We start from the raw sequence: 10,757 nt of genomic DNA on the forward strand, positions 1-10,757 counted from the left end.
TCAATGCTCCCGTGGGACTGGAAGATTGCAGTGGTGGACATAAAGGACTGCTTCTTCCAGATCCCCCTGCACCCAGACGATGCGCCCAGGTTCGCCTTTTCAGTTCCCTCCACCAACAGGGAACGCCCAATGCGCCGCTATCACTGGCGAGTGCTCCCGCAAGGGATGAAAAACTCCCCCACCATTTGCCAGTGGTATGTGGACAGCATTCTCGCACCAGTGCGAGAGGTCACGGGTGAGTCAATCATTGTCCATTATATGGATGATGTATTGGTCTGTTCGCCAACCGAAGCCATCTTGTGGTCAGCACTCTCTAGAGTCGTGGGGGCCCTAGAGAGCGAAGGGTTTGAGATCCAACCCTCCAAGGTCCAGGTGACGGCGCCGTGGAGATACCTGGGAGCAAAAATTGAGGAGCAAACAATAACACCCTTGCCGATCAAAATTATTGACAATCCATCTAACCTGCAGGAAATGCACCAGCTCTGTGGTGCCATCAACTGGATTCGGCCCCTGATCGGCATCTCCTCGGAAGACCTGGTCCCGCTGTTTTCCCTCCTGTGTGGAGATCGCGACCTGACCTCCCCAAGGACACTGACCCCGGAAGCGCGGGAATCCATCAGAAAGGTACAGAACGCCCTGAAAACATGTCGCGTTCACCGATGCGACCCCAAATTGCCCTTTAATTTGGCCATCCTCGGTAAAATGCCCCACCTGCACGGGCTCATCTTTCAATGGGACCTGAAAGACATGGAGAACCGACTGCTCATTATTGAGTGGGTCTTCCTGCCTATCTCGTCCCCCAAAGTTTTAGTTTCGCCACTGGACAAGGCGGCGCAGCTTGTTAGACGAGCGAGGTCCCGCCTGTCCACCCTAGCAGGACGTGAGTTCGCATACATCCACGTTCCATTTGATACAAAATCATTCGAATTCGCCTTGATAAAGTGTGAGGAGATGCAGCTAGCACTTGAATCGTTTCCCGGCCAGGTTGTTACCTGGTTTCCAAAACATAAGATATTCGCAATATCTGAACTAAAAATTGTTCTTGACCGGGTCCAAAGTCGGAAACCCCTCAGTGCTCCGACACTTTTCACTGACGGCTCGGGCACATCAGGAAAATCGGTGATCGCCTGGTGGAACCCCTCGACAGAGCGGTGGGATTGCGATGTCGAGATCGTTTCTGGGTCCGCCCAGGTGGCCGAGCTCGCAGCCGCCGTCAGAGCATTTGAGCGCTTTCCGGGACCCTTCAATCTGGTTACTGATTCGGCCTATGTAGCGGGGATCGTTTCAAGGGCTGAGGACAGTTGGCTGTCCGGCTCCTCCAACCCAAAAATTAATTGCTTGGTCAAGAGGCTCAAGACAGCCATTTCCCACCGTGACCAACCCTTCTACGTGATGCATGTGCGTTCACACACTGACCTTCCGGGTCCAATCACGGAAGGGAATAGGGTGGCAGACGCGCTCGCGGCGCCCGTGCATGTTGCCAACGTGCCTGATCGATTCCAGCAGGCATCGCTGACCCATGCACTCTTTCACCAAAATGTCCCGGCCTTGAGGCGAATGTTTGAGTTAACAGTGGACCAAGCCAAGGCCATTGTGGCGGCCTGTCCCCATTGTCAACCCCTCCAGATTACATCCATGGGGTCTGGAATCAACCCCAGAGGGCTTAATAGTGGGGAGCTTTGGCAGTCAGATGTCACGCACGTGCCTGAATTTGGCCGACTAAAATATGTACACGTGAGCGTAGACACCTTTTCAGGCGCGATCTTTGCCACCGCACATTCGGGGGAAAAGGCGAAGGATGCGATGTCGCACTTCCTGCAGGCCTTCGCCGTCCTGGGTATTCCTAAAGAGGTTAAGACGGACAACGGTCCGTGTTACACCTCTGGACCAGTGAGGAAATTTTTCCTCCCGTGGGGCATTTCCCACACCACCGGGATTCCCCACTCAGCCACGGGTCAGGCCCTGGTGGAAAGGGCCCATCGGTCCCTCAAGAGGGTGCTTCAGCAGCAAAGGGGGGGGCCAGAAACAGAGACCCCGGCAAATCGGCTCGCCAGGGCTCTTTTTACTCTAAATTTTCTCAATTGCTCCGATAAGGAGCCAGACCCCCCGGTGGTTCGCCACTTTGCCAACCACAGGCGAGCCAAGCTGAAGGAACGCCCCCTTGTCCTGATCAAGGAACCGGACTCCCTAAAGATCGTTGGCCCCTTCCCTCTCGTCATCTGGGGGCGTGGCTATTGCTGCGTCTCCACCTCTGAAGGGCCACGATGGGTCCCAGCTAAATTTGTCAAGCCTTTCCTAAAAGCAGGGCCACTCTCCCCGAGACCGGAGCCAAAGGACGTGACATCGGCCCACTGGCGCCGCAAGAAGAAGGCAGAGACTCCACCTTCCTCACCTCGCCGCCTCCGACCCCACACTCGCAAGCAGAGCGTCTGAGTCACCAAGAGTCCATCCCGCAGTTCCCTGAGCCAGCCTCCCACTTTCCTTCCCCCTCTTCCCTATGGCCTTTCCGTCCTCCCTCCTCCTCCTACCCCAACACGTGTTTCTTATGTTAATGCTGTTTTGTTTATCTCCACATTCAGTGGCCAAGATGCGCACCGTCACCCTCGCGCACCTTTTTCCTCCTCCTCTTGACCATCGTCCCAGTCCAACCGTGGGTTGTGAGGCAGCCTAGCTCCAACGTCTGGGTGACTTCAGCCCGTGCCATGAACAAGGAGCAAATGTGTATCCGTTGATTTTTTGCTCCTTGCGCATGGACATGGCTGTCAACAGTTTGAGGGGCTCTGCTGCTTCAACCTATCCTCCAGGAGCCGTAGCATCCACCAGAGGCTGCAGGATATGGACGCCTTGATAAGAAACATCACCTTCGAGAGCAGCCTCTGGTTTGAAAGCACCGTGGATGGCGTCCGTCATGCTGTGAACTCCACGCTTTCCACCGTCGGAGGATGGGCCCACAAAGCACTGAAAGGACTGGGACTGCCCGAATGGGGAGCCACGCTTTAAAAGACTGCATTATTGTTTTATTTGCTATTGCTTTAATTGCTGCTTCATTTGCATTGATTAAGAAATATTTAGTTAAGCATATTCGCTCCTTATTTAGTAAAGAAGGGGGAGGTGTGGGGGTGCGGTGGCCCGATGCTGCGGATCCCGAGTCCCCGAGGCCGGCGGTCGGCGTAATCCACGGGGACGCTGCCGAGGATGCCATCGCCTGGGACTCGGAGGAGGCCGGGCCGTAAACCACTCTCTCCCTCCCCTGGAAAGTTTTCCTAAGCTTATTGGTTTAAGGTTTGCTTCCCCGCCCCTATCACCGCCCCCGCTGCTTGCCCACACTAGAATGTTCTACTGCCGGGCTTTCCCCATGAGTTGCTTGTAATCCCCTCCCTACTTATATTTCATTTGCTCCCCCGCTTGTCCCTCATGATGTCCCGGAGCCCCGTTGGCTCCGCCCCTGCTGTTCCTCCCCGGGAAACCCCGTATTTCCCCCTAAAAACCCCTTCCCTTTGTTCTCTCGGCGTGGTGTGGCCGCGACCCCAGCCCTGCCGGGTTCTGCGCCCGGCAGCTGCGTGGACCGCCCCACCCGAGAGCCCCCAGTGTGCCTCCCCAGCGCCGCTTCTCCTGAATAAACTGCACACTGCGGACTCTCAACTCGTAGCACTCTCTTTATCACGGGAAGCGACCAGCGACTCCACGGCGTTCCTGCCCGGCAGGCACCCGCCTCCGCCGCGTGGTCCCTGCCGCTCCAAAGGAGCGACCCTGGGAACACCGAGGCTGACCGCAGCCGCCTCTGGACAGAGCTGAACAGCCGGGAGGGCTGAGAGCTTGGGCCAGGTGAGGCCCCCGAGGTCTCCCGAAGCCCCGGAAGCTCGTTGGGGCCAGGCGGCCGGACCCCGCCGGACCCCTTACAACTTCAAGCGTCCACTGTGACGTCCAGGCGCCACCTGCCTTCGCTCTTTGTGACGTCACAATGTCGAGGTTTGACTCTCACCAAACGCCAGGCACTTCTGCTCTCTTCTGCCGCAGATGCGCAGGAGAGGGGAAAGAAAGAAAAAAAAACCCTTAAACACACTACATTCATGAGTTAAATGAGCTAGGACACTGATGGTAGGACACAACTGGGAATGGCATTGGGGTTGTGGTAAATACATATCATAATATTGAATTTTTCTAAATATTAGAATGGATGTTATGTGTAGAATTTTCATTCTTACAAATGTAGCCTTCTTATAGATCTTTGGCTGTGTAATAATAACTAATGCTTTTTTTTTCTGTTATTAACTGAACGTAGGCATAATGGTGGAGTAGCTGATTTTGTTATTCTAGAGTACTTGTGGTTCACTTGCAATAACTGAACCTCATGCTTGGTTGGAGAACATCCAAAGAACGGTGTGACGAAGACCCCTGCCGCTGACATTGCAGCTATCAGCAACTGTCATCTGCAGAGGCCACAGGACAGGGTTCAAGCTGGGGGTGACAACTCGACTGACCAAAACCACAGCCAAATGGACAGGGCACGCTCTAAAAGGCGAATCAGAGGAGAGGCCACGCTAAACAGTTCCTGGAACATGAAAACGAGTTTGGGGAAAAGTTTAAATGTGTATAATTGCTCATGAATACATATTGGGCTGGTCTAATAGGAAAGGTATTAAAAGACAGGTGTGCTTCTGACTAAGCTTCTGACTTAAACAGCCAGCGCTGTTAACTTTTGTCTGTGTCCCCTGTTGTCCTTGATCAAACTTCTAAATTTGAACAGGAGAGCGGAACGTCGCTTTTCAGAGGTTTAGGGCTAAGAATGCGATCGGGTTTAGGGCAGGAATTGGGGCTGGCCTTGTTACTTGGAGTGAAAGCTGGGGCTGGAGTGTGGGCTGGGGCTGGGGTGGAGGCTGGATTGAGGGCTGCGTTTGGGATTGGCATTGGGGTTCGACTTGGAATTGGGGCTGAGTTTGAGGTCAGGGTTAAATGTGGTGTTTGCTTCAGGGCTGAGGATTTAGGGAGGGGCTGGAATTGGGGCTGGGCTGGAAGTTAGGGCTGGGCTTTGGATTAGAGCTGGCATTGGCCTTAAGGCTAAACATGGTTTTTTGCCTTCAGCCTGGCCTTGGCACTGGGTGTGGGGCTGGACGAGTGTGGGACTGGGATGGGATGAAACAGGGGACTGTGAGTGTGTCTAAATGTGGGCTGAGCTTGAGGTCAGGATCAGGACGAGGTTTGGGACTGAATGCACGCCCAGCAGGCCAGGGCAGATGTCACTGCAGGATGTCCCTGCAATGGTGCCAGCCCTCCTGAGGCACCAGCAAAGCTGGGGGGAGCCAGGTGGTCCCAGCTCCAGCTGCTGCCAGTTGCAGGTGCTCACAGTCCCCCTGCAGCTCTCCTGGAGCCCCTTTAGGCACAGAAAGGAGCTCTGAGGACTCCCTGGAGCTTCTCTTGTCCAGCTGAACAGCCCCAGCTCTCCCAGCCTGGCTCCAGACGTTCTCCAGCCCTGGGAGCATCTCTGTGGCCTCCTCTGGACTCTGCAGCAGCTCCACATCCTCCAGCTGGGATCCCAGGGCTGGGGCAAGCAGGGGGGAGGGGGTCTGTGGGGGAAGGTCCTCTCCTCTGCAGGGGCCGGGTGGCCTGCTGGAGTCAGATGAGCTCCTTCATCTGTCCATGAAGGACAAAAGGATTGTAGCCCCTGAGTTGGCTGGGCTGATTGAGAGGGCTTGAAACTCGGGCTGAAGGGGATGCGAGGAGGCTCTTGGGAGATGAGAGTGAGGGAGCTAAGGCAGAGTCAAGGCTGAAGCCAGAAGCCTTGCTGAAGTGCATGGACACTGACACACGCAGCATCAGTGGGGAAGAAAGCAGAGGAGCTGCAAGCCATGGTGGAGCAGGAAAGCTCTGAGGTCATCACGGCAACGTGGTGGGATGACTTGCTTGGCTGGAGTACTGCAGTGGATGGCTCTATGCTCTTCAGAAGAGACCTCTCCCTGGCCAGGCGAGGGAGAAGAGGTGGAGGGGTGGCTCTGTATATTAGGGAGGATCTGGAGACCAGGGAACTTGAGATGAATGACGCTGTGCTCCAGGGCCTGTGGGTAAGAATCAGGGGGAAAGCCAACAAGGCTCCTACAATGCTGCTAGGAGTCTGTTGTTGAGCAGCCAAGCGGAATGAAGAGGCGGCTGAACTGTTCTCTAAGCAGCTGGAAAATGTCTGAAGATCAGCAGCCCTTGTTCTTGTAGGAGACTTCAAGCTGCTGTGTATCTGCTGGCAACTCGACACAGTGGAGAAGAGGCGGTCGAGGAGGTTCTTCCAGTGTATGGAGGAAACCAATTCCCTCACGTGAGAGAAACACCTGTGAGAAACAAATAATTTCACGTGAGAAATAAAATATTGTCATCGGTGCTGGCCACTTTCCACATGGGGAGATGCAGAGGAGTGGCCGAAGGATGAAACCTTACAAGACATTTCCATCTGGCAATTAATGGTTTTTTGTAGAAGGGAGAAGAAGTGGGATGAAGTTCCCGATGGGGACATGGGCAGATGATGGAATGGAACCTCTGCGAGAGCTCGTTTGCCAACCCCAAGCTCTGCAGAAAATCCAGTGCTGCAGGAAACACTAGTCAGCAAACTGACAAAAAGCTGGGAACACACATGGGAAGGAAAGAACACACATGGGAAGTAAAGCCATGTGTCAAATCAGCTACAGCCACCCAGGGCAGGGAGAAGGAGCCGTGTTTGTGGTCCCTCTCTCCCCGGGGGATGATCACAAGGGTCTCCATCCTTCTCAAGCCGGGGAGAGCCGGGGGGGGCGGGGCGCTCTCCATGCCACTCACCCCGTGCCGGGGGCATGCTCGCTGGATTCTCCATCCTTCTCAATCCAGGGGATGCTTGGGGGTCTCTGTCCCTCTCACTCTGGGCCACGCTGGGGACCAAGGGGTCTCTGTCCCCCTCACCCCTGTGGTGACCCAGCCGAGGTCACGCCCCCTGCATGACAGCCCGCAAGACCCCCAAGCATCCCCCGGTGCAAGAGGCAAAGAGACAAAGCAGGGCCAAGAGGGATGGAGACTCCCAGGGAGAGAAGAATGGAGCCACCAACAGGCACCGAGCAGGTGGAGAAGGACAGAGACACGCCCAGGACTCCCCAGGCAGGAGAGACATAGAGAGAACGCTGGGCCATCCTAGCTCCCTGTCCCGGATGAGGGCCGGGGCATTGTTGTCATCTTTGCTTTTGGAGGGCTTGGGGGTGCTCAGCGTCCTCCTCTCCCGTGGGGAGGTGTGGGCCTTTGTGATTTCTTTGCATCGCAGGTGACTCATTGAGAGACCAAAGAGGAGACAAAGCATTTGATGTGTTCTGACGTTGGAGTTTTTTTTGTCCGGTGTCCAGCGGATGCCCTGGGGCTCTCCGTCCTCCTCCCATTTGCCCCGGCCGCTGTGCTTTCCATCCTCGTTGCCCCGGCGCTGCTCCGACCGCCTTACCTTTGGTGAGCCGGGGTTGGTGTTCGACCCCCTCCGCTTTGGGGGCGTCACCGCACGTAACCGAGAGCGGTGGCGGCGATAAGAGGCGAATCGACGCAACCCACCTCCCTCCCTCCCTCCCTCCCTCTCTCCCTCCCTCTCACCCACCCGCACACAACACCCCGGGGCTCCATGCTGACGGCGCTGAGGGGCAGGGCCGGTGCCGGGGCTCCAGCGTTGGGGGGTGGGAGGGCGTGGAGCTGCGCTCCTCTGTGGCCGCGCGGCTGCTGTCGGCCTGCGCCGACGCCGGCGGCGTCCGCTCTCCTCGCCCCCCAAGGCTGCTGCTCCGCTGGCGGCTGCCCGAATGCTCCGCCCCCCCGCGCCCCTTCTTATACCCGCCACAAGCCACGCCCCCTCGTTTTCAGCCCATGGCAGCTCAGCGTCCACTGTGACGTCCAGGCGCCACCTGCCTTCGCTCTTTGTGACGTCACAATGTCGAGGTTTGACTCTCACCAAACGCCAGGCACTTCTGCTCTCTTCTGCCGCAGATGCGCAGGAGAGGGGAAAGAAAGAAAAAAAAAACCCTTAAACACACTACATTCATGAGTTAAATGAGCTAGGACACTGATGGTAGGACACAACTGGGAATGGCATTGGGGTTGTGGTAAATACATATCATAATATTGACTTTTTCTAAATATTAGAATGGATGTTATGTGTAGAATTTTCATTCTTACAAATGTAGCCTCCTTATAGATCTTTGGCTGTGTAATAATAACTAATGCTTTTTTTTTCTGTTATTAACTGAACTTAGGCATAATGGTGGAGTAGCTGATTTTGTTATTCTAGAGTACTTGTGGTTCACTTGCAATAACTGAACCTCATGCTTGGTTGGAGAACATCCAAAGAACGGTGTGACGAAGACCCCTGCCGCTGACATTGCAGCTATCAGCAACTGTCATCTGCAGAGGCCACAGGACAGGGTTCAAGCTGGGGGTGACAACTCGACTGACCAAAACCACAGCCAAATGGACAGTGCACGCTCTAAAAGGCGAATCAGAGGAGAGGCCACGCTAAACAGTTCCTGGAACATGAGAACGATTTTGGGGAAAAGTTTAAATGTGTACAATTGCTCATGAATACATATTGGGCTGGTCTAATAGGAAAGGTATTAAAAGACAGGTGTGCTTCTGACTAAGCTTCTGATTTAAACAGCCAGCGCTGTTACTTTTGTCTGTGTCCCCTGTTGTCCTTGATCAAACTTCTAAATTTGAACAGGAGAGCGGAACGTCGCTTTTCAGAGGTTTAGGGCTCAGAATGCGATCGGGTTTAGGGCAGGAATTGGGGCTGGCCTTGTTACTTGGAGTGAAAGCTGGGGCTGGAGTGTGGGCTGGGGCTGGGGTGGAGGCTGGATTGAGGGCTGCGTTGGGGATTGGCATTGGGGTTCGACTTGGAATTGGGGCTGAGTTTGAGGTCAGGGTTAAATGTGGTGTTTGCTTCAGGGCTGAGGATTTAGGGAGGGGCTGGAACTGGGGCTGGGCTGGAAGTTAGGGCTGGGCTTTGGATTAGAGCTGGCATTGGCCTTAAGGCTAAACACGGTTTTTTGCCTTCAGCCTGGCCTTGGCACTGGGTGTGGGGCTGGACGAGTGTGGGACTGGGATGGGATGAAACAGGGGACTGTGAGTGTGTCTAAATGTGGGCTGAGCTTGAGGTCAGGATCAGGACGAGGTTTGGGACTGAATGCACGCCCAGCAGGCCAGGGCAGATGTCACTGCAGGATGTCCCTGCAATGGTGCCAGCCCTCCTGAGGCACCAGCAAAGCTGGGGGGAGCCAGGTGGTCCCAGCTCCAGCTGCTGCCAGTTGCAGGTGCTCACAGTCCCCCTGCAGCTCTCCTGGAGCCCCTTTAGGCACAGAAAGGAGCTCTGAGGACTCCCTGGGGCTTCTCTTGTCCAGCTGAACAGCCCCAGCTCTCCCAGCCTGGCTCCAGACGTTCTCCAGCCCTGGGAGCATCTCTGTGGCTTCCTCTGGACTCTGCAGCAGCTCCACATCCCCCAGCTGGGATCCCAGGGCTGGGGCAAGCAGGGGGGAGGGGGTCTGTGGGGGAAGGTCCTCTCCTCTGCAGGGGCCGGGTGGCCTGCTGGAGTCAGATGGGCTCCTTCATCTGTCCATGAAGGACAAAAGGATTGTAGCCCCTGAGTTGGCTGGGCTGATTGACAGGGCTTGAAACTCGGGCTGAAGGGGATGCAAGGAGGCTCTTGGGAGATGAGAGCGAGGGAGCTAAGGCAGAGTCAAGGCTGAAGCCAGAAGCCTTGCTGAAGTGCATGGACACTGACACACGCAGCATCAGTGGGGAAGAAAGCAGAGGAGCTGCAAGCCATGGTGGAGCAGGAAAGCTCTGAGGTCATTGTCATCACGGCAACGTGGTGGGATGACTTGCTTGGCTGGAGTACTGCAGTGGATGGCTCTATGCTCTTCAGAAGAGACCTCTCCCTGGCCAGGCGAGGGAGAAGAGGTGGAGGGGTGGCTCTGTATATTAGGGAGCATCTGGAGACCAGGGAACTTGAGATGAATGACGCTGTGCTCCAGGGCCTGTGGGTAAGAATCAGGGGGAAAGCCAACAAGGCTCCTACAATGCTGCTAGGAGTCTGTTGTTGAGCAGCCAAGCGGAATGAAGAGGCGGCTGAACTGTTCTCTAAGCAGCTGGAAAATGTCTGAAGATCAGCAGCCCTTGTTATTGTAGGAGACTTCAAGCTGCTGTGTATCTGCTGGCAACTCGACACAGTGGAGAAGAGGCGGTCGAGGAGGTTCTTCCAGTGTATGGAGGAAACCAATTCCCTCACGTGAGAGAAACACCTGTGAGAAACAAATAATTTCACGTGAGAAATAAAATATTGTCATCGGTGCTGGCCACTTTCCACATGGGGAGATGCAGAGGAGTGGCCGAAGGATGAAACCTTACAAGACATTTCCATCTGGCAATTCATGGTTTTTTGTAGAAGGGAGAAGAAGTGGGATGAAGTTCCCGATGTGGACATGGGCAGATGATGGAATGGAACCTCTGCGAGAGCTCGTTTGCCAACCCCAAGCTCTGCAGAAAATCCAGTGCTGCAGGAAACACTAGTCAGCAAACTGACAAAAAGCTGGGAACACACATGGGAAGGAAAGAACACACATGGGAAGGAAAGCCATGTGTCAAATCAGCCACAGCCACCCAGGGCAGGGAGAAGGAGCTGTGTTTGCGGTCCCTCTCTCCCCGGGGGATGATCACAAGGGTCTCCATCCTTCTCAAGCCGGAGAGAGCCGGGGGGGGCGGGGCGGGGCGCTCTCCATGCCACT

The 10,757-nt window shown here is 55.3% G+C and overlaps 1 long non-coding RNA gene across 1 annotated transcript; it reads left to right on the forward strand.

The window, feature by feature from the left end:
• The first annotated feature begins 4,020 nt into the window (after positions 1–4,020).
• LOC146421051 (uncharacterized) lies at positions 4,021–7,518 on the forward strand. The gene is made up of 3 exons (XR_014848781.1): positions 4,021–4,098; positions 4,300–4,591; positions 6,205–7,518. It is a non-coding gene; the product is annotated as an uncharacterized LOC146421051 (long non-coding RNA).
• Positions 7,519–10,757: the final 3,239 nt, after the last annotated feature.

Source organism: Lichenostomus cassidix, unplaced genomic scaffold, assembly GCF_008360975.1.
Source record: "Lichenostomus cassidix isolate B80296 unplaced genomic scaffold, HeHo_3.0 HiC_scaffold_43, whole genome shotgun sequence".
Taxonomy (NCBI): Eukaryota; Metazoa; Chordata; class Aves; order Passeriformes; family Meliphagidae; genus Lichenostomus; species Lichenostomus cassidix.